We start from the raw sequence: 25,325 nt of genomic DNA on the forward strand, positions 1-25,325 counted from the left end.
TTTCCTCGGTGAATGATATTGGTGCTCGTGAAATTCTTGTGAACCTCGCAAGGCACGAATGATGATTTCTAGAAATTTTCGAGTATATCGAAAATGAAATTGAAATATCAAATACGTATTTGAATGATACACTTGGTTTATTATGGAATTTATTGAGTTGAAACAGAGATTGTAGCTAACGATGGTTAAGTCGTTATCGAAGGATTATAGTATATTAGTAATATGAATTTAACCGAGTAGTAATTACTAGTTAAAATCCATACGTAATAACTTAGTACGAAAAGATCTATTGTGGTTTCAAAACTCATATATATATATATATATAAAACATACATATAAATTCTTCAGAAGTAATGAGTTAATACTTCATAACTCATTGATACAATATATTCGTTGATGATTGTGGTGTCGATATCGTTAATGGTTAGGGAGCTGATGTAGTTTGTGATGCTACAAGTATTGATGGTGTTGGTGACACTGACGGTGATGCTGGTGGTACTATCGGTGGTGCTTGTATAATAAGTCTGGCTTGTAAATCACGCACCATCCTTGTCAAGATTTCTACTCTTCCTTTTATCATTTCTGTCCACTCATCTGATTTATGGTTAAGACTAGAATAGATAATCTCTAAGACTTTAGAGATTACATAATCACTGCAGAATGTTTCTCCAATGAAGTTATGAATCAATACTTCATCGGTTATTGTTGTTGGTACACCTTGGTATCTATAGTGCTTATGACGTTGATGCTCGAGGTACAGATTGTGATGTTGAGGTGTGGGATGTGGATGTTGTTGTTGGTGGTGGTAATGGTACTGTTGATGTTGCTGATGGTGGTACTGTTGAGGGTGATGGTGCTGATGTTGGTGGTGCTTGTGGTGCTTGCAAGTTGTGCATCATATTCTCTAAAGCCACCACTCTAGCACGAAGCTCGTTAACTTCTTCTATTACACCGGAATGATTGGTGGTTCGAACGAGCGGGTGAATAAGATCTAGAATTTGAAATAGTATATAATCGTGACGAGATACTCTGGAAATGAGAGAGAAAATGGTGCTTCGGACAGGTTCGCCGGTAAGTGCTTCAGGTTCTTCGCCAAGAGGGCAATGTGGTGGATGGAAGAGATCACCTTCTTCTTGTCTCCAATGATTAAGTAGGCTACGAACCCATCCCCAATTCATCCAGAATAGATGATGGCTAATTCGTTGATCAATTCCGGTCACACTGCTTTCAGAGCTTGAGTGAAACTCCATATCGGAATCCGAGGGACTTGAACTAGTAGCGAGTTCCATTTCGTACGATTGAATAAAGGATTTTTCGATATGAAATGATTTCCGGCTATCGAATGGTATTCTAATTACATAGAATATCTATATATAGAACAAAAGATTTCGTAGATTACGGCGGAATTTACGGAATATGTCAGGCAAAGTTTATAGTAACAGATACACTAAGATATGAATTAGCAGATACACTAAGATATGAATTTTGTCTATACACTATTCATGCAATCAATGTAGTAAGATGTGTCTAGACTAAGATTGATAAGCATGTAATTTCCGACAAAAATGATAAGCGAAACTTTTGATATGCAGACATGGTCGAAGTCAAGACTCATTAATGTATCTTAATATCCATCAGTTAGACACACTAATGCAAGACCTGGTTCGCTAAGACCACCGCTCTGATACCACATGAAGCAAGCCATCCCAATCCATAAGGACGAATACAATAACATATGGTTACATTGCGAGGTATTTGACCTCTATATGATAAGTTTTACAAACATTGCATTCGCTTTTAAAAGACAACTTTCATTTCATCGAAAGTTGATAGGCATGCATACCATTTCATAATATATCCAAACTATAAATGACTTAATAATAATCATGTTAACTTCAACGACTCGAATATAACGTCTTTTGAAATATGCCATGAATGACTCCAAGTAATATCTTTAAAATGAGCAAATGCACAGCGAAAGGTTTCTTTAATATGTGAGAATAAACATGCTTAAAAGTGTCAACCAAAGGTTGGTGAGTTCATTAGTTTATCGTAATCAATCATTCCATAGTTTTAATAGACCACAAGATTTCATTTTCATAGTTAACTACATCAACATTCATCTGCAAAAATCATTCATATGGTGAACACCTGGTAATCGACATTAACAAAATGCATCTAGAATATCCCCAAATATACAGGTACACTCATCTGTATATAAAAATCGAAGTACAAAAGCATCCATAACCTGGATGGGACGTGTAAAAGTCCATAGATCTATCTTCAGGATTTGCGTTAATTTGGGGGTCTGTTCCCAAATTCTTAGGCTACCAAGCTAAAAAGGGTGATATCCGGTATAATAATTCAACCATAGAATGTAGTTTCAAGTACTTGTGTCTATTTCATAAAACCGTTATAAAAGCAGCGCATGTATTCTCAGTCCCAAAATATATATTGCAAAAGCATTTAAAAAGGGAGCAAATGACACTCACAATACTGTATTTCGTAGCATTAATGCAAATGACGGCACTGAAAAAGTGAAGGGTTAGCCTCGGATTCACGAACCTATATTAAGTATATATATTTATATGTTGGTCAATATCTGTCTAGCAATTTAGGTCAAGTCGTAGTGTATCACAATCCTAATGCTAGAGACCGACATGCAAAAGTCAACAAAAGTCAACTTGACCCAAGATAACTTCCATAATCTATACATGTTTATTATATAACCTAAATATAGTCATTTTATGTATTTAAATATATTTATCAGATTTTATTAGAGTAAATAATACAAGTCATTTATTAATAAATAAAATTTATATTAAAATTTATATATGATAAAAATATACTTTTATATATCTCAAGTAATAAAGTTCACTTAATATCATAAAAATATAGTAGTATGTATTATTAATGTAATTATGTTACGTGTGGTAAAAATATCTTTGTATCACATATTTATTTGATAAAATAATATTGAAAATAATAATAATGAGTAAAAGTGGTATTATTTTGTAATAATAATAATAATTATTATTATTCTACTAATAATAATAACAATATTTATATTTACTAATGATGATATTAATTATAATAAAATGATTATTCTAACCATGATAATTTTAATAATAACGATACTTTTTGTTATTAACTGTAATAATAATAATAATATTTTATAAAAATAATAATTCTATTCAAAATGATAATTTTTAATATTAATAATATTAAAATGATAATAATAATGATATTTTATAATAACAATGATATTTCTATTAAAATGATAATTTTAATAAAAATGATAGTTTTAATATTAATGATACTTTTAATAATAATAATAACGATATGAATAATAAAATGATAGTTTTGATAAAAATATTAATTATTTTAATAATAATAATAATAATAATAATAATAATAATAATAATAATAATAATAATAATAATGATAGTAATGATAGTAATAATAATAACAATTTTTAATTATAATACTTATATTAATAACGATAATGATAATAACAATTATAATAATAATAATTAGATAATGATAATAACGACGATAGTAATAATAATAATCATATTAATAACAATACTAAAATTCAGTTGGCCATATCTTTTAATCCGTTCATCGAAACCACATGATTTCTAAATGAAAAGTTTTTAATTTTTCGTTCAACTTTCCGACGACATGTATATCATATACCTTATATCAGTAATATATGTATTAAATTCATGATTTAACATATACTATTTAACGACGAAAATAAACATTCAAGCATGCATAATCATATATACTCGAGCACTAGTTAGGGATACACTATTAATATATAAAAGATAAGTTAGGAATGCTCACGTATCAATATTGTGATTCAATATTGCAGGAAAGTACGTAGATGCAACGGAGATGATAAACACTAGATTGACCTCACGAGCATACCCCCGAACAATACCCATAACCTCCATAGCTATAACCCATAATTTCCTTAGCTCTATCCAACTCGAAAAACCATTTTTAAATCACTTGGACAGCACTCCGTGGTAATATTTTATGTATAATAATACTAAAAATAATACTCCTAATTATAAGATTAATAATAATAATAATAATAATAATAATAATAATAATAATAATAATAATAATAATAATAATAATATGTAGAGAGAAGTAAGCGAGAGATAGATAGATAGAATGATTTCAGAAAATGAATTCACAAACTACAAACCGTTCGTTTTAAAGAATTTGACACCACCTACCACCCCATGCGATCGCATGGGGTCTAAGGCAAAAAGCCATGCGATCGCATGGGTCTAAATGCCAGTCCATACTCTCTTGTTTGCACTCTGTCGACGGTTTAATTTATAATATATATATATATATATATATATATATATATATATATATATATATATATATATATATATATATATATATTAAATCTTTATAGTTATTTAAATATTATATTATATTTACGTGCATAGTGGACTTGTAACATTTGTTCTGATGACTTGTACGTTGACGCTCGGCTTCTGTCTCGGTTCCGATTTCCCGAACGTCCTTTTGTACGCTGAGAAAACTTGTACTTTACGTTTCGCGGCACGTACCCTTATCAATAATTAGACATATATCCCAATAATTTATATTATAAGAAATGTAACCTATACCTTTGAGTATTATGGTTATTTGCTTCTATGAATCGACGTCTCGTTATATATACATATGATAATATTAATTTAAATCCAAAACGTTTCGTATCTAGTTAATACTATATTTAATCACTTTGTAATATATATATATATATATATATATATATATATATATATATATATATATATATATATATATATATATATATATATTCTCAATATAAATTTGTACATATTATATAGAATTGAAATATTTTAATAATATTATATTTTAGTTTTTTTCAAAAGTTTTTATATTTCAAACTTCATTTATAATCTATTAAATAATAGAAAAAATAATAATATGTCGTATCATGTTTACGTTTATGAAACACTATATATACTTGTAATTTATAATATAAGCTTTAATTAAATCCTTCAAAATTCATAAACAAATTATTTTATAAAACGTTGTAATAATAAAGTTCTCTGAAAACATTTTAGTACGTTTGAAACCAAAATAAATTTAAAACTTTTGTTTTCCAAAACTAAATATATCATTTTGTTAAAAAGTTAAAATAATGGAAACCATTATATCATAAAATATTTTAGGAAAATAAAAATATATATACTCATAATAAATTTCCAAATTTTAAATTATCGTTTGATGATAAGCGTGGGATAAAGTTCAATGATTAAATAACGTGTAAAACGTTGATTACTTAACTTGCCACAATCTGACATCTAAGTTATTTACATTCTACATTCTTACTTTCACATGAAAGTTTAAAATAATTATCTTATCCAAGTCACGGGAAAATATTGTAAAGCATGAATTGGAAATCAAATAGGAATTTCCACTAACTTTTGTCTAACATTCGTTATTTGACACTTTGTTCCTACTTGTAGATCACTTTACCATTTTCCGAATGTTGTTAAAATGAACAGATTTCTTAAATCACAGTGGACCTCACAACAGAGACCCGTAATCATATCACAATGTATCTGATAATTCAATCAATTGAATTATCTTTTAATTCTGTCGATAAACATTTATTGAAACAAATACGTTCATATAAAGTATTATACATTTAATACTTTGTTAACATTTTTAAATTATAATATATATATATATATATATATATATATATATATATATATATATATATATATATATATATATATATATATATATATATATAATAGTTCGTGAATCGTCGGAGTTTGGTCGAGGTTGAATGAATGTATGAACAAAGTTTAAAATTTTTGAAATTCAACTTAACAAACTTTGCTTATCGTGTCAGAATAATATAAAGATAAAGTTTAAATTTGGTCGGAAATTTTCGGGTTGTCACAGCTGATAGAAAGCAAGAGGCTGAGTCCCTCAAGTTAGCCAAAGCTATTGTTAAAGAACAAGACAAGGCATTCGATAAACTGGAAGCTGTTGAGAAAGCACATGCTGATGCTCCTATAGAAACTGAATGTACAATAGAATTATCTGATCATTACTATAGGAGCAGATATGGTGATGTGCTAACCAGAAGAGCAAATCCAAGCAAGATCATCAAGGTGCACAAAGGCACAAAAAGGGCTTTCTCTGTCAGCAGGGAAGGTAATGTTCAGGAAAGAATTGACTACACTGAACTGAGAACCTTAGGGTTCAGTGAATGGATGGAGATACTGCAGTACTTTATTGGCAAAGGTAAAAGTGGTATCAAAGATACACTGAAACCTGAACTTCAGGAGCTCTTCAACAAAGCAGTAAAGTATGGGAATGCACCAGTAGTGAATGTAGAAGAAGTTCTTTCTCAAAAGCCTAAAGGTAAGAAATTTACTGGTGAAGGCCCACACAGAAGAGATCCCATCATTCTACCTCCTCAGATTCCAGTATTCGACCCTGCTGAAGTGCCTTACTTGTTTCCTGTAGCCTAGGCAGCCCTCAAAGTTAAAGAAGAAGAGCTATCTGAAGATGAACAAGATAAAGACAAAGATAAAGACAAAGATAAAGACAGATAGCCTTCTAGTGCTCAATTTGTATCTTTTGATTATTTCATATTTCATTATGATGTTTTGTAATTATTGTATATACTCTGTTGTAATGAAAATGAAATGAGTTTATCTTCAAAATCATATCAAGTGTTGGCTTTAGTGTTTTCTCTTAATGTCATAGGTTTTATCATCATCAAATAGGGGGAGATTGTTGAGTCTCCAAAATAATTAAGGATTTAATTATGATAAAACTGTAATTTTTTGCACTAAAATGTTATGTGCAGCCAGCACAAGTTTGGTTATGTATAGACAGCAGATATTGCTGTATCGAGTGTTTAGTTTGCTACTTAGTCTTTCATAACCCGTCTTAATCCATCTGGACGAAGTCCATATCGATTACAAATGATTCACAATAGTTGATTACATCGCGAGGTATTTGACCTCTATATGATACATTTTACAAACATTGCATTCGTTTTTAAAAGATAAACTTTCTTTACATCGAAAATTGACAGGCATGCATACCATTTCATAATATCCACTATCCAACTATAATTGACTTAATAATAATCTTGATGAACTCAATGACTCGAATGCAACGTCTTTCGAAATATGCCATGAATGACTTAAAGTAATAATCTTGATTTTGTAGAAAGCTTGAGCAATAGATTCCTAACATAACTACATTAATGGATTTTTAAAACTGATTCAATTTTTGATTCTTGCCATAAAGTAGAAAATACAGAGGACCGAAGAGAGAAGAAAAAAAAATATGTATCTGTTTTGTTTTGATCGATTACAGAAGATAAGGTATCCTAATATGCAGTCGACCATTCCAACAGATTAATCCAAAAAAATTAAAAGTGGAAAATGAAAGGTAACAAATTTTTGTACGATTGATTCTGCTATCTTTATATTTTTGATTGTGTCTTTTAAAGTTTTGTAATAAATGTAATTAATTAATAAATCTATTATTAATAATAATAATTATAATAAAAATGAATTATAATAATACTAATAATTATAATAATAATAATAATAATAATCAAAATTTCTAATAATACTCTTAATAATATTAATGTTATCAAATAATAAAAAAAATGATATTAATAATATTATCAATGATAATACTAAATTGTACCATTTTCTAATAATTAAGATGATAATGATAGTAATAATTTATAATAATAATAATAATTATTAATAATAATGATATTCAATAATAATACAAATATTTATCAAAATGACTACAATTATAACTACTAACTATCATAGTAATGATTTTGACAATGATAACTATATTATTAATAATAATAACTTGACAATTTTTATGTAACAATTTTATAAAATAACTTTTAAGTATAAATATTAATAATAATAATAATAATAATAATAATAATAATAATAATAATAATAATAATAATAATAATGAATGTAATAATAATCTTATTATAACCATAAATAACTTGTAATTTTATTTAATATATTTATATTACAATTTATATTATATATTATATGAATGTATCTATTGAATATTTAATATTTATATATTTTATAAATGTTACAATATAATAGTTATTAATAGAATTCTTTTATATTTATATATACATATATATATCTATATAGTTTCATACTAATATTGTGTGTGTGTATATATATATATATATATATACTTATTTTAAAATACAACTTTATTATGTCGTTTATTATTTTACAATTTAGTTCTTACAATTAAATCATATATTATTTCAAATCATATTTCAAATTAATATTGTATATTCCTATATGTATTTATTTTCAATTAGTGGTTCGTGAATCGTCGAGCACAGTCAAAGGTAATTGCATAAATGAAAACACTTCAAAATATATGAGATTCAACAATACAGACTTTGATTATCGTGTCGAAACTTATAAGATAAAGTTTAAATTTGGTCGGAAATTCCCGGGTCATCACAGTACCTACCCGTTAAAGAAATTTCGTCTCGAAATTTGAGTGGGATCATCATGGCTGACAATAAGTATGTTTTCATGACGCATACGAGTTAGAAATTTGAGTTTTATCATTAGTGAGCAATTTAGATAAAACGATTCGATTACTTGAAGCGTATGAGTGAAGCTATCTGATAATGCTAAAAACGAACATATATTTCATAGCATTATTCCTCAAGAAAGACAAGCTTTTAGTTGCAATTGTTCTATTTACAAGTGATATTCATTTAAATAATAAAAGGTGAAGACAAAAGACAGATTCGACGAATTGAAGACGCAAACGACCAAAAAGCTCAAAAGTACAAAAGACAATCAAAGAGGTTCCAATTATTGATAAGAAACGTCTCGAAATTACAAGAGTACAAGATTCAAAACGCAAAGTACAAGATATTAAATTGTACGCAAGGACGTTCGAAAATCCGGAACCGGGACCAGAGTCAACTCTCAACGCTCGACGCAACGGACTAAAAATTACAAGTCAACTATGCACATAAATATAATATAATATTTAAATAATTCTTATAATTATTTATATATTATAATAAATAATAAAAACCGTCGGCAAGAAAGACTCCAAAGGGACTGAGCTGTAATTTCATTCTCCGCGACTCGCGGAGTTTGAAGGCCAAAATGGCCGCGAGTCGCGGAGCCCCCAGTTTTGAAACTCCCTATAAAGCAAACCGAAATCTGATCATTTTCAATCATCTTTTTCTTCTTCTTCTCATACGTAAAATATATATATATATATTTATAATTTATATTTTAATTTTAATTATAATTCTAATAATAAGGGTATGTTAGCAAATGTTATAAGGGTGTAAGTCGAAATTTTGTCCGTGTAACGCTACGCTATTTTTAATCATTGTAAGTTATGTTCAACCTTTTTACATTAATGTCTCGTAGCTAAGTTATTATTATGCTTATTTAAAATGAAGTAATCATGATGTTAGGCTAATTACTAAAATTGGGTAATTGGGCTTTGTACCATAATTGGGGTTTGGACAAAAGAACGACACTTGTGGAAATTAGACTATGGGCTATTAATGGGCTTTATATTTGTTTAACTAAATGATAGTTTGTTAATGTTAATATAAAGATTTACAATTGGGCATCCTTATAAATTACCATATACACTCGATCGGACACGATGGGCGGGGTATTTATATGTACGAATAATCGTTCATTTAACCGGACACGGAATGGATTAATAGCCACTAGAATAATTAAAACAGGGGTGAAATTACATTCAAGGGTAATTGGTGTAATTGCTAACAAAGTAGTAAAACCTTGGGTTACACTCAGTCGACATCCTGGTGTAATTATTAAACAAAGTATTAAAATCTTGTTACAGTTTAAGTCCCCAATTAGTTGGAATATTTAACTTCGGGTATAAGGATAATTTGACGAGGACACTCGCACTTTATATTTATGACTGATGGACTGTTATGGACAAAAACCAGACGGACATATTAAATAATCCAGGACAAAGGACAATTAACCCATGGGCATAAAACTAAAATCAACACGTCAAACATCATGATTACGGAAGTTTAAATAAGCATAATTCTTTTATTTCATATTTAATTTCCTTTATTTTATATTTAATTGCACTTTTAATTATCGCATTTTTATTTATTGTTATTGTATTTAATTGCACTTTTAATTATCGTACTTTTTAATTATCGCAAGTTTATTTTATCGCACTTTTATTATTCGCAATTTCATTATTGTTATTTACTTTACGCTTAAAATTAAGTCTTGTATTTATTTATTATTTTACATTTGGTTTTAACTGCGACTAAAGTTTTAAAATCGACAAACCGGTCATTAAACGGTAAAAACCCCCCTTTATAATAATAATATTACTTATATATATATATATATTTGTATTTTTATAAAAGTAAACTAATATAGCGTTGAGCTTTGTTTAAAAAAGATTCCCTGTGGAACGAACCGGACTTACTAAAAACTACACTACTGTACGATTAGGTACACTGCCTATAAGTGTTGTAGCAAGGTTTAAGTATATCCATTCTATAAATAAATAAATATCTTGTGTAAAATTGTATCGTATTTAATAGTGTTTCGTTGTAAAATTTAATAGTATTATATACCACTCCGCTACCACATCAAGTATTTTTGGCGCCGCTGCCGGGGAACTTTCTAAACGCCGGAAGCGCAACGCTAATATAAAAAAAAGAGATTTTTAGTTTACTTCTATTAAAAGTCACTTTTGTAAAAATACGTTTTAAATATTCGAAAATATAAAAAGAAAAACAAAAATATAAGTATTTTTAAGATTTTGTTAAATATTTAAGTTTTATAAGTTTCTTTATTTTTATTTTAGTTTATAAAAATATAAGTTTTATTTAAATATCTTTTATTTATATAGAAAACAGAAAAAATAAAAATAAATAAATAAATAAATAAATAAAGAAAAACGCGTCGAAGATTAAACCTGTCATCTGAATTTCTGAACCCCGCGAGTCGCGGGGTTTGAAGCTTTGAATACCGCAAGTCGCGGAGGGGACCTGACACACGAACAGGAAGCCCTAATCCTGCATTTATTACGGATTATTATTAATTATTATTATTATTAACCCTAATTATTATTATTATTATAATTAAGTTTATTTTTAATTTAAGTTTTATTTAATTTATATTTTAGTTAAATTAGTTTAATTAAATTGTAAAATTAGTAGTTTTATTAAATAAATAATATAAAAATAATATTTTTATAAAAATTGTACTTTTTACAACTTTTTATATTTTGTCCCTTTTCAATCGTTTTAGCGTAATATTTGTATTTTTTCGCTCATATTTAATTTTAAACTTAGTTTTTGCCATAGTCATTTTTACTCCTAGATTTTTAGGCTTTGCCGTAGAATTCCTTAAGTGCTTTTTCTTTAGACTAAGATTTAGGTACTTTAGAATTTTGCGACGTTTTTTTAAGTTTTAGTTTTTTTTTTAGTTATTTCCATTTGGGATTTAGTTTTTCTTGTAAGCTTTAATATTTTTAGACGACTTTTACCTATGTATCAATTATCATTCCAATTAGTAATCTCAATTTGCGATTATAATTTTAAGTTAGTTGTAGTAATAAGGTTAGGTTAGTCAAGTATTTTTAAGTTTTATAAGTTTCTTTTATTTTTTCGTCACCTTTTATTTTTCAACCATTTTTCTTTTTCAACCTTTTTCCGACGAACTCTTTTTCTTTCTTATTTCTCGCTATTCTAGTTTTAGGACATAGATTTTTATTTTACTTCTTATCTAAATTTCTTAAAATTACGAAAATTTATTTTGAGTGGTTAAATTTATAGACATCAAAATTTTCTGGTTCGTAGTAATAGTTGGATTTGTACGTGGACCGGGTTATTGGAGCCAAACAGTCCTCAATTATATTGAGACCAAACGAATCCTGCCCCTCTGCTGCATCTTTTGGCTATTCGAAACGTGGGCAAAATCAGAAAAGTCTATTGATTGGATAACTTATTATAATTTTTCTTTCCTTTTAAAAACTAATAGGATATTCAGTGAATGCACCGAGCAAGACGTTCACCACCTTTTGTACGTTCACCACCTGTAACTAGATCAAGACATTTAGCAAATATAACCGCCGTTGATTTTTCTTTAGAATCGTCATCCAGTAGACCAAGTACTTCAGTTCAAATTTCCGATAATCCATTTTTTGAACCCGACCTCACAATTGAGAATCCGGAAAATATTCAGGAACGGTTCGTAGATCCTGAACCATTAAACTTTCCTCCGGAGCCACCAATAATTCAAACAGAGATTGTTGAGGAACGAACCATTAAATCAGAATCATCTAGTGATACCGATTCAACAAATTCAATTATGGAGAATCTGGAACCTTTAAGTATGGAAGACCGAATGAGAGCTAAACGCACTGGCCAAGGTCACGCAATTACTCATCCAGACATTAATGCGCCAGATTATGAAATCAAAGGACAAATTCTACACATGGTGACTAATCAATGCCAATTTAGTGGTGCGCCGAAGGAAGATCCAAATGAACATCTACGTACCTTTAATAGGATCTGCACACTATTTAAAATCCGAGAAGTAGAAGATGAACAGATATATCTCATGTTATTTCCCTGGACTTTAAAGGGAGAAGCCAAAGATTGGTTGGAATCGTTACCTGAAGGGGCGATCGATACATGGGATGTTTTAGTTGACAAATTTCTTAAACAATTCTTTCCTGCATCTAAAGCCGTAAGACTTCAAGCATAAATTGTTACGTTTACACAGAAACCAAATGAAACTCTATATGAGGCATGGACAAGATATGGAAAGTTGTTAAGAGGATGTCCGCAACATGGTTTAGACACCTGTCAAATAGTACAAATATTCTACCAAGGATGCGACATCACTACAAGAAAAGACATAGATATAGCAGCTGGTGGTTCTATTATGAAGAAAACCGAAACTGATGCTTACAAAATTATTGATAATACTGCTTCCCACTCACATGAGTGGCACCAAGAAAAAGACATCGTTAGATCATCTAAAGCAGCTAGAGCCGATTCTAGCCATGACTTAGATTCCATTTCCGCAAAGATAGATGCTGTGGAGAGACGAATGGAAAAGATGACTAAAGATATTCACTCAATACGAATTAGTTGTGAGCAGTGTGGAGGACCACATTTGACAAAAGATTGTCTCAGTATTGAATTAATAATGGAACAAAGAGAGAATATTTCATACATAAACCAAAGGCCTGGAAATAATTATCAGAATAATTATCAACCGCCAAGACCGATTTACAATCAAAACCAAAATTATAACCGAAATATTCCATACAACAACCAACAAGGTCCTAGCAATCAACAAGTATCCAATAATACTTATAATCAGCAAAGACCTAATTTTCAAAACAAACCACCACAACAAACCGATGATAAAAAGCCGAATTTAGAAGATATGATGACAAAGCTAGTTGAAACTCATACACAATTTTTCACATCTCAAAAACAAACCAATGAACAAAATGCTCAAGCATTTAGAAATCAACAAGCTTCTATTCAAAATCTGGAACAAGAAGTGAGTAACCTAGCAAGGTTAATAGGTGAAAGAAAACCGGGAAGTCTACCTAGTGATACAAATGCTAACCCCCGGAATGAAACAGCTAAAGCTATTACCACAAGAAGTGGTACAACACTTAAACCACCTGAAATACCTGTAACTTCTGATGAAGCCATTCCTACTCCACAAGAACCACAACCCGATCAAGACAAGGAAAAAGAACCGGTAGTTGAAAAGGTTAATGAAGATAACACAGTTAAGGATAAACCTTATGTTAAACCATACCAACCACCACTTCCTTACCCGAGTAAAATGAAGAAAGAGAAACTTGAAGCCGAGCAATCCAAATTATTGGATATGTTTAAACAGATAAATGTAAATCTTCCTTTCATTGATGTGATTTCAGGAATGCCTAGATATGCTAAATTCTTGAAAGATCTAATCTCAAATAGAAAGAAAATGGAAGAACTCTCGGCTGTTACTATGAATGCTAATTGTTCAGCAGTGCTGTTGAATAAGATACCAGAAAAATTATCTGATCCAGGAAGTTTCACAATTCCATGTTTTCTGGGTAGTCTTAGTTCAATAGAAGCATTGGCAGACTTAGGTGCTAGTATAAATCTAATGCCGTATTCACTATACACTAAACTAGACCTTGGAGAATTGAAACCAACCAGAATAAGCATACAACTAGCCGATAGATCAATAAAATATCCTAGAGGGATAATGGAGAACATGCTAGTTAAAGTTGGTACTTTAGTATTTCCAGTAGATTTTGTTGTTTTGGACATGGAAGAAGATTCTCAAGTTCCTCTCATATTAGGAAGACCATTCTTAAACACGGCTAAAGCAATGATAGACGTGTTCGGTAAGAAACTGACCCTAAGTATAGAGGATGAGAGTGTTACCTTTTCAGTTGATAGAGCAATGCAACAACCGCAATCTGCAGATGATACATGTTATTATATTCAAACTATAGATGCACATGCAGAATTATTAGAAGAATTTCCAGAATTACAAGGAACAGGAGAATGTTCTTTAGGAGAAGGTAATGAACCAATTGATGAAGCTGAAATGTTAGCTACACTTATAGCTAATGGATATGAACCAACAACAGAAGAAATTCAAATGCTAAAAGAAGAAGACAGATATCGATACAAATCATCGATAGAAGAACCTCCGAAATTAGAGTTAAAGCCACTTCCAAACCATTTGGAATACGCTTATTTACATGGTGAATCTGAATTACCTGTAATAATATCGTCTTCTCTTACTGAAAATGAGAAATCACAACTCATTTCTGTGTTGAAAGCTCATAAACCAGCCATTGCATGGAAGATTCATGATATTAAAGGAATAAGTCCTTCGTATTGCACACATAAAATCCTTATGGAAGAAGGTCATAAAACGTATGTGCAACGCCAACGAAGACTAAATCCTAATATGCAAGATGTAGTTAAGAAAGAGATTATTAAACTGCTAGATGCAGGTTTGATATATCCAATTTCTGATAGTCCATGGGTAAGCCCAGTTCAATGCGTGCCTAAGAAGGGTGGCATGACTGTCATTACAAATGAGAAAAATGAGCTTATTCCTACTAGGACTGTAACAGAATGGCGTGTATGTATTGATTATAGAAAATTAAATGACGCCACCAGAAAAGATCACTTTCCCTTACCTTTCATAGATCAAATGTTGGAAAGATTAGCCGGAAATAGTTACTATTATTTTCTAGATGGATTTTTCAGATATTTTCAAATTCCAATAGCACCTGAAGATCAAGAGAAAACCATATTCACGTGCCCTTATGGTACTTTTGCTTACAAACGCATGCCATTTGGACTTTGTAACGCCCCTGCAACCTTTCAAAGGTGTATGATGGCGATTTTTCACGACATGATAGAAGAATGCATGGAAGTATTCATGGATGACTTTTCAGTCTTCGGTGATACATTTAAATCATGTCTAGTTAATCTGGAACGAATGCTAATTAGATGTGAACAATCAAATCTAGTACTTAATTGGGAGAAATGCCATTTCATGGTTAAAGAAGGCATCGTTCTTGGACATAAAATTTCAAAAGAAGGAATTGAAGTGGATAGAGCTAAAGTAGATGTAATTGCTAAACTTCCACATCCCACCAATGTTAGAGGAGTTAGGAGTTTTCTAGGGCATGCCGGTTTTTACCGACGTTTCATAAAAGATTTTTCAAAAATTGCCACTCCTATGAATAAACTCCTAGAAAAGGATGCGCCATTCATCTTTTCAGATGAATGCATCAAATCTTTTAATATTCTTAAAGAGAAACTCACTAATGCGCCGATCATGATAACACCAAATTGGAATCTACCATTTGAACTAATGTGCGATGCAAGTGATTTTGCAATGGGAGCCGTTTTAGGACAAAGGATTGAAAAACGATTTCAACCTATATATTATGCTAGTAAGACGTTACAAGGAGCACAAACGAACTATACAACTACTGAAAAAGAACTCCTTGCTATTGTATTTGCTTTTGACAAATTTCGATCATATCTCGTTCTAGCAAAAACGGTGGTCTATACCGACCATTCTGCTCTTAGATACTTATTTTCAAAACAAGATGCTAAACCAAGATTAATCCGTTGGATCTTACTCTTACAAGAGTTTGATATTGAAATCCGAGATAAAAGAGGAGCAGAAAATCTCGCCGCTGATCATCTTTCTCGTCTTGAAAATCCCGATTTAGAAGTTCTAAATGAATCAGCCATAAAAGACAACTTTCCTGATGAATATCTATTGAAAATAGATTATAAAGAAATCCCATGGTTTGCAGACTATGCAAACTACTTAGTTTGTGGATTCCTTGAAAAAGGATTATCGTACCAAAGACGAAAGAAATTCTTCAGTGATATAAAACACTATTTTTGGGAAGATCCACATCTGTTTAAAAGTTGTCCCGATGGAATAATACGCCGATGTGTATTTGGAGATGAAGCTAGTAAAATATTAAACCATTGTCACACAGGACCAACAGGAGGGCATTATGGGCCTCAACTAACAGCAAAAAAAGTTTATGATGCTGGATTCTATTGGCCAACAATTTACAAAGACGCACACCTTCTTTGCAAATCCTGTGATGCATGTCAAAGGGCCGGAAAAATAAGTCAACGTGATGAAATGCCACAAAATGTCATCCAAGTATGTGAAGTATTTGACATTTGGGGTATTGACTTTATGGGTACATTTCCAAAATCTCATAATAATCTATATATACTCGTAGCCATTGATTATGTATCTAAATGGGCGGAAGCACAAGCTCTCCCAACTAACGATGCACGAGTTGTAGTCAACTTTTTAAAACGTCTTTTTGCAAGGTTTGGAACACCGAAAGCTTTAATAAGTGATCGGGGTACTCATTTCTGTAATAATCAACTTGAGAAAGTTCTTAAAAGATATGGAGTAACCCATAAAATCTCCACCGCATATCATCCACAAACAAGTGGACAAGTTGAAAATACCAACCGAGCTTTAAAACGTATTCTAGAGAAATCCGAACGAATGGTCCATTAAATTGGAGGATGCACTCTGGGCTTTTAGAACAGCCTACAAAACTCCAATTGGAACCACACCTTTTAGACTTGTTTATGGAAAAGCATGTCATCTTCCAGTAGAAATTGAACACAAAGCATTTTGGGCTTTGAAGACATGTAATCTTGATTTACGTGAAGCTGGACGTCTACGATTAAGTCAACTAAACGAATTAGAAGAATTAAGACATAAAGCATACGAAAATTCGTTAATCTATAAAAAAAGAACGAAGAAATGGCATGATAAAAGAATCAGAAGTTCAAAAGAATTTAAAGAAGGAGACAGAGTTCTTCTTTTCAATTCACGATTCAAGCTATTTCCAGGAAAATTGAAATCAAGATGGTCTGGACCATTCATAGTCAAAAGAGTTTTCCCATACGGAATGATAGAATTGATAAATTCAAATGGGATTGAATTTAAATTTAATGGTCACAGAGTTAAACATTACATACATGGTCCAATTGAAGTCGACAACGAAGTTAATCACAATTTTGACACCACAGCTAACTAAGTGTGGGGAGAATCAAGTCTTTAAAGGATAATATGTATTTCTGTTAGAGTTAGATTGTCTGTTTTCATATAGTTCTCGAAAATGGAACCCGAATGGTCTTTCCCTAGCAGACCCTAAAGAACTAGTCTTCTCCCCCCATTCTGAATTTTTATTTTTTTAGGTTTTTACAAAATGAAGACTGCCTGTGAACTAAACCATGGTCTAATGCTACACGCTTTGATCACTAAACGTAATAATGACATACTACCGAGTGAATTAGTATCAGTAATCAGAGAAAGAATGGACGGAGTTAGAAAAGAATCCAGATGCGAAGATAATAAGTTACAATTTGGTAAAGGAAAATCAAAATCCGCAGCGAAAAGAAGAGCACGACACCTAGAAAGATGTAACAAATGCGGAAAATGGTCACATGGAGGTAAATGTTCAAATAATCAAACCTATTCAAATACCGAATTTGTTACTTTATGCAGAGACGGACTGTTCATATGTTTAGAAGAAAAGACACTGAATGCTCGAGGTTACGCCTATGTAGCCATGGAAAACTAATTAAACCGACTATCTTATGAATGGGATAGATCATATAACTAAGAAATGTATTTCACAGGTATGTCTGTACAGTTTTTATTTTTATTTTTATTTTTAACCTTTTGATAATAAACGCTAATTTGTTCGCTAAAAAGTATTAAATTGGTATTGAAAAAAAATTAGGTTTGGCGACCGAAATTATTGATATCATTCAAAAATTTATTACATCACTGCGAAATTTAACGTTTATTCTTAAGGTATAAATATCTTTAAACAATCAACCCAAAATATTTCAAAAAATTCGTCATGAGTTAAATTAGGTTTTGGAACCGAAATTACTTTACTGAAAAGAGGGGCGCATATTTTTGATAATATTTGATTGATTAAAGTGGGATAAAAAGCCAAAAAGATTTTTAATTTTATTTTTACCATGTTTTTATAATTAATATTTAAATCTTAAATTAATATTGTAAACTTTGTAAAAACAATATATTTAAAATTGTAAATATTTGAAAAATTAATATAAGTTTGGTATGAATTTATAATATGAATTTTTAAATTAAGTTTGGTGTGAATTTTTAATTTTTAAAATATGAATTTTTAATTTTATGCATTTCAAATTTTAAGTTTGGTGTGAATTTTTAATATTAATTTTGAATTTTATATTTAAGTTGTGTGAATTTAAAAATAAAAATTTACTTTATCTCATTAAGTTAAAAATATGATTTTTAAAATTCGTCGTAAGTTGAAGACTAGGTCTTTGAACCGAAATTGCTTTACCCGAGGGAGGGACGAGAACTTTTATTATCATTATTTTTAATCTTATTGAATTAAAGTATGCCAAAAACATTAAAAAACCCAAAAATCTTAGCTTTTAAAACAATCGCTACAAAAAGACAAATTTTAAAATTTTGTCGAGGGACGGACTAGGACATCGATCCGAAACGACCTCGTCCTAAATAACAAGGGAAACAAAATTTTAAAAATTAAGTACTTAATTGTTTTATAAGTTAATGATTATATATAAAAAAAAATATAGCAAACTCCGCGACTCGCGGAGTTTGAAGGGGAAATCTCCGCGACTCGCGGGAGGACCGGATTACAGAAAAAAAATAAGAGCTGAACCAGCTCATTCCACACAAAACCCACAGAAAAAAACTGCGAACATACTGCCGCAAAAACACGAAAAACACCCCCAAAAATCACAATTTTTAACCGTTAATCACCAAATTTTTTACTAAAATCATGTTGAGAAGGATGCTATCTAGGAATTACTCAAGAAAAATGGTAAATTTCTACACCTAAACACCATTTAATCCGAAATTGGTGTTCTTGAGCCATTTTTTTCCAATTTGATTTTGATGCTTTTTAGTGTAATTATGCTTAAATTGTTTATGTATTATGCTTGTATAACCTAGATTGATGTTGTTTAACATGATTAGAAGCCTTAAACTTCAAATTTAGAGTAATCTAGGGTTTGTGTTCTTGAGCAAATTTGGGGCTTTTTGATATAAACAGGTTATGGCCGATTTTTGTCATGAATTGTTGCTAAATTGAGTAGTGTAACATGTCTAGGTAGTTAAATGATCCAAACTTTGAGCCTAAACATGATTTTGAGAATTAAAGTGGACTTTTTCAAGTCTAAAATTCATGAACTTGATTTTTGAAAGATAATGCCATTTGAGACTTGTTTAATTGCTAGTAATGATTATTTTGACATGTTATTTGAGTTAAATGCTTATGAACTTGGCGAACATTTTCGTATATGCTTATTTGAAAAAGTGTAGATTTGATGAAAATATGAAAATAAGCTTAAGTTTGATATAAATTGATCATGTCATTGTAATTATTTTGATTGATGATTTTGCTGACACTAATGCATATTTGGATGCACAAAAAATTGTGTTTGATGTGTTTTGCAGACTGAAAGGGGTGAATCTTCATCCCAAGCCCGCAATGCTCCTACTGAGAATGTGGAACAACAGGAGGTGGATAACTACTACAAGCAGGATATACCTCATCCAGTCATGACCTTTTCTGATATGCACTTGGAAGAATTGCACCCGAACCTGAGATTTGACAGACTTTGGATAGATTATCCAAAATATCAAAGGGGTTTGCATACTCTTCATTCTAAGGTTGTTGAGGTACCGAGGGTCATAGAATGGGGACCCTTAGAAGCTGTAGAATTGGCCGGGCCAATTAGGGAATTACTTGTACAGAGGTATGGTAATTCTACTTTTAATGACTGGGTACGTTTATTCACCATGCGTAGACCTGTATATAAAGTATGGTGTGAAGAATTGTTATGTAGTATAGAGTTAAATGATCGGGTAGCTAGTTTAACCGATCGTTCTTTTATTAGATTTTTGTTAGGCAGTTCGATGCGCCACATGTCTTTACTGGACATGGCTCAGGCTTTACGTATATATACGCCTGAGGAGTTAGCATATGCCGATTGTAGAGGGTTGATACTAAACGGTAGAAAGATAGATGAAAATTTTGATACACACGGTGTGTGGAGTCAAATGACAAGCCATCACCGTTTCAAAGGGGGAAATTACTCTTATTTGGATATAGATAGAGCCGAATTAAGAGTGATTCATAGGTTTTTAGCTAATTCGATTACACAAAGGGGTAAAAACAAGGAAAAAGTAAATGAACAGGATTTGTTTTACCATATGTGTATTCGAGACCCACAAAGCGCTGTAAGTATACCATATTGTGTGGGTTATTATTTATCAGCTATGGTTCGGGGGATGAGACCGCATAGCATAATAGGAGGTGGTATTTTTATTACTTTCATTGGTGAATATCTCGGTGTGGATATAAGTCGGGGGGGATTATTAGTAGAAGAACCGGAACCCCGCGATACTATAGGTTTAAATGTATACCATGGTGCGAAAGTTTTGAAGAGGCGAAATAACGCCGCAGTACAATACCATGGTAGACATCCACAGGTGGAGAGAAACCAACAGCGAGGTAATGTAGGAGGGGGGAATGAGATGCAAGAAATGCAAAGGTTTATAGCTTCTCAGGAATACGAAAATGCTAGACAGAGAGCATTTGAAGATTGGCAAGTTCATCAGAACCAAATCATAGCTCATTGCCAACATATAGGTAGAAACTATATTCCTACACCGAAACCCATCTTCCCTCCCTGGTCTATAGAGATGCAGCCACCATATCCTACGTATAACCCTGCCGAAGCATTCTATAGCACCTATGGTTATGCCTGGAACCCCTATTGGTACCAGTTACATCCCTAGTATACTTAGTTTTTTTTTTTTTTTTGTAATTTGTAATTATTGATACGTTTAATACTTTTGTTAATATTGTAATCATTTTTATAATTATCTAACTTTTATTCTTAGATTTTAATAATTTTTGAATATGGGGTAATATACCAAACTTCAAAAATATGTATATATGTTTGCAGTTTATCTTATGTACACAACAGGGTAAAACAACGCATTTTCAAAGACTGGCATTAAGTTCAGCAAAAGCAACTAATTTTGACGACAAGATGCAAAATATATGTGAAATAATAACAAGACGGAATGAACAAATGATGTGCACCATTTATCATTCAGCAAACAAACGCCAATATATTTGGAAACTTTGGTAAAAATTTAATCATTTTCACATAAATCACCCTCAATAATTTAAATTATTACTGATTTCTTGCAAATGAGGGCATTGCAAGATCTTAAGTGTGGGAAGGGGTTAAATTCTTTCGGATTTTAAAATTTTTTACTTTATACACTTGGTTACCATTAAAAATACTAGTAAAGCAGTAGTTGTATTAGAATCTAGTGCTCTCTGATAATAAAGAACAGCCCTAGTCTTATATACTGACTACCCAATTCTAGTAAAATTTTTCAAAATTTTCAATTAAATGAATTCAAAATCATGTTTATACATATTTATGAACGATAAAACTAGGTTTTAACACCGAAATTATTGTTACCTCGGAAAGGACATAAATTGAGAAACAAACCAAAATGTTAAAATTCATTTAAAATGGAATAAAGGACGATAAAAAGGAAAATAAAAGCCAAGTGTGGGAAAATTTACCAAGTTATCTTAAACATATGTCACATATATCTGTAACAAATAACTGAAAATACTTTTGCTTTGGACTAAACTAAACTGTTTTACCCAATGAAAGAAAAGAAAAGATGGATCTACACGATGAATCAATTCCATCATTAAAAGGAAGTAAAGTCTTCCGAAAAAGACACGCGCTTCTTGATTTAGGTCATGAAGTTGTCATCCAGACCAGCTGTAGGTTGACGAAAAATCTAGAAAAGTCATCACTAAAATCAGCAGGAAATCCACGGACCTCAGCATTAAACAGGGTCGCCAAGTGGTCAGATTTATCCTAACCATGAGAAGGATTTATCTCGTACAATGGGGGGGACACCATGCAAATTAGCTGGACAAGACTAATGAATCAGATCCCCAGAAAGGATAATCTCCTTAAAGATTAAAAATCAGCTTTTAAGACTGATATTACTCAATCCTAGAGATTGACCTTAAAGATTGAGAATTACAAACTCATGGAATTCAATGATATCTAAACTCGAGCTTGAACGAGAAAATATTTTGATCAAAATTACAAACCGATTTGTTTTCTGAAAACCCTATTTTTAATGCGTTCATTACCATTGAACGTAAAATCCTAGGAATTCACCTGGAATTCATTAGGTCACCTGAACCAAATCGGGTGTCAACCGTAAGAACGGTGGTTGCATAGTGGTCAAAGACAGGACCTTGTGCCATACCGAAAAATTATAAGGGTGAGCTTTACTATTGCTCCTACCAAGGATAGTAATTGCGTCCAACACGTTATAGACCATAATTAAAAGCATGTCAGGAGACATTGCCTTAACAGTTGCTTGTTCAATGCTTTCCTTTCAACCGGACGGTAGTTTATCGAAAGGTAATATACGGGACAAGTAAACTGGACGTGTTGCTTTCCAAATACAAGGTTAGCAAGTGGGTGACACAAAACCGCAAGTTTTGAGCTAAAATTTTCAAATCTGAAACCCACCAAACCCACAAAAATATTTTGCAAACACCGGTAAAGGGTTATTCCGGAAAACTTATCTAGGGTAAAAACTAGATTTAATTTTCAAAAGATCAAATGTTTTCATAAAGATCCAATTTCCTTAATGGATCTAAATTTTTATAGTCATGTGGGACTGTAAACCATATCGTTACTACCATTGTTCATACCACCGTATAGAAATCACTGATGTACAAAGTGTGAAGAATAAAGAAGTGATTCTAGTATTTCAAGACGATATTGCTTGAGGACAAGCAACGCTCAAGTGTGGGAATATTTGATAATGCTAAAAACGAACATATATTTCATAGCATTATTTCTCAAGAAAGACAAGCTTTTAGTTGCAATTGTTCTATTTACAAGTGATATTCGTTTAAATAATAAAAGGTGAAGACAAAAGACAGATTCGATGAATTGAAGACGCAAACGACCAAAAAGCTCAAAAGTACAAAAGACAATCAAAGAGGTTCCAATTATTGATAAGAAACGTCTCGAAATTACAAGAGTACAAGATTCAAAACGCAAAGTACAAGATATTAAATTGTACGCAAGGACGTTCGAAAATCCGGAACCGGGACCAGAGTCAACTCTCAACGCTCAACGCAACGGACTAAAAATTACAAGTCAACTATGCACATAAATATAATATAATATTTAAATAATTCTTATAATTATTTATATATTATAATAAATAATAAAAACCGTCGGCAAGAAAGACTCCAAAGGGACTGAGCTGTAATTTCATTCTCCGCGACTCGCGGAGTTTGAAGGCCAAAATGGCCGCGAGTCGCGGAGCCCCCAGTTTTGAAACTCCCTATAAAGCAAACCGAAATCTGATCATTTTCAATCATCTTTTTCTTCTTCTTCTCATACGTAAAATATATATATATATATTTATAATTTATATTTTAATTTTAATTATAATTCTAATAATAAGGGTATGTTAGCAAATGTTGTAAGGGTGTAAGTCGAAATTCTGTCCGTGTAACGCTACGCTATTTTTAATCATTGTAAGTTATGTTCAACCTTTTTACATTAATGTCTCGTAGCTAAGTTATTATTATGCTTATTTAAAACGAAGTAATCATGATGTTAGGCTAATTACTAAAATTGGGTAATTGGGCTTTGTACCATAATTGGGGTTTGGACAAAAGAACGACACTTGTGGAAATTAGACTATGGGCTATTAATGGGCTTTATATTTGTTTAACTAAATGATAGTTTGTTAATGTTAATATAAAGATTTACAATTGGGCGTCCTTATAAATTACCATATACACTCGATCGGACACGATGGGCGGGGTATTTATATGTACGAATAATCGTTCATTTAACCGGACACGGAATGGATTAATAGCCACTAGAATAATTAAAACAGGGGTGAAATTACATTCAAGGGTAATTGGTGTAATTGCTAACAAAGTAGTAAAACCTTGGGTTACACTCAGTCGACATCCTGGTGTAATTATTAAACAAAGTATTAAAATCTTGTTACAGTTTAAGTCCCCAATTAGTTGGAATATTTAACTTCGGGTATAAGGATAATTTGACGAGGACACTCGCACTTTATATTTATGACTGATGGACTGTTATGGACAAAAACCAGACGGACATATTAAATAATCCAGGACAAAGGACAATTAACCCATGGGCATAAAACTAAAATCAACACGTCAAACATCATGATTACGGAAGTTTAAATAAGCATAATTCTTTTATTTCATATTTAATTTCCTTTATTTTATATTTAATTGCACTTTTAATTATCGCATTTTTATTTATTGTTATTGTATTTAATTGCACTTTTAATTATCGTACTTTTTAATTATCGCAAGTTTATTTTATCGCACTTTTATTATTCGCAATTTCATTATCGTTATTTACTTTACGCTTAAAATTAAGTCTTGTATTTATTTATTATTTTACATTTGGTTTTAACTGCGACTAAAGTTTTAAAATCGACAAACCGGTCATTAAATGGTAAAAACCCCCCTTTATAATAATA

The sequence above is a fragment of the Rutidosis leptorrhynchoides genome, chromosome 3, assembly GCF_046630445.1.
Source record: "Rutidosis leptorrhynchoides isolate AG116_Rl617_1_P2 chromosome 3, CSIRO_AGI_Rlap_v1, whole genome shotgun sequence".
Lineage (NCBI taxonomy): Eukaryota > Viridiplantae > Streptophyta > Magnoliopsida > Asterales > Asteraceae > Rutidosis > Rutidosis leptorrhynchoides.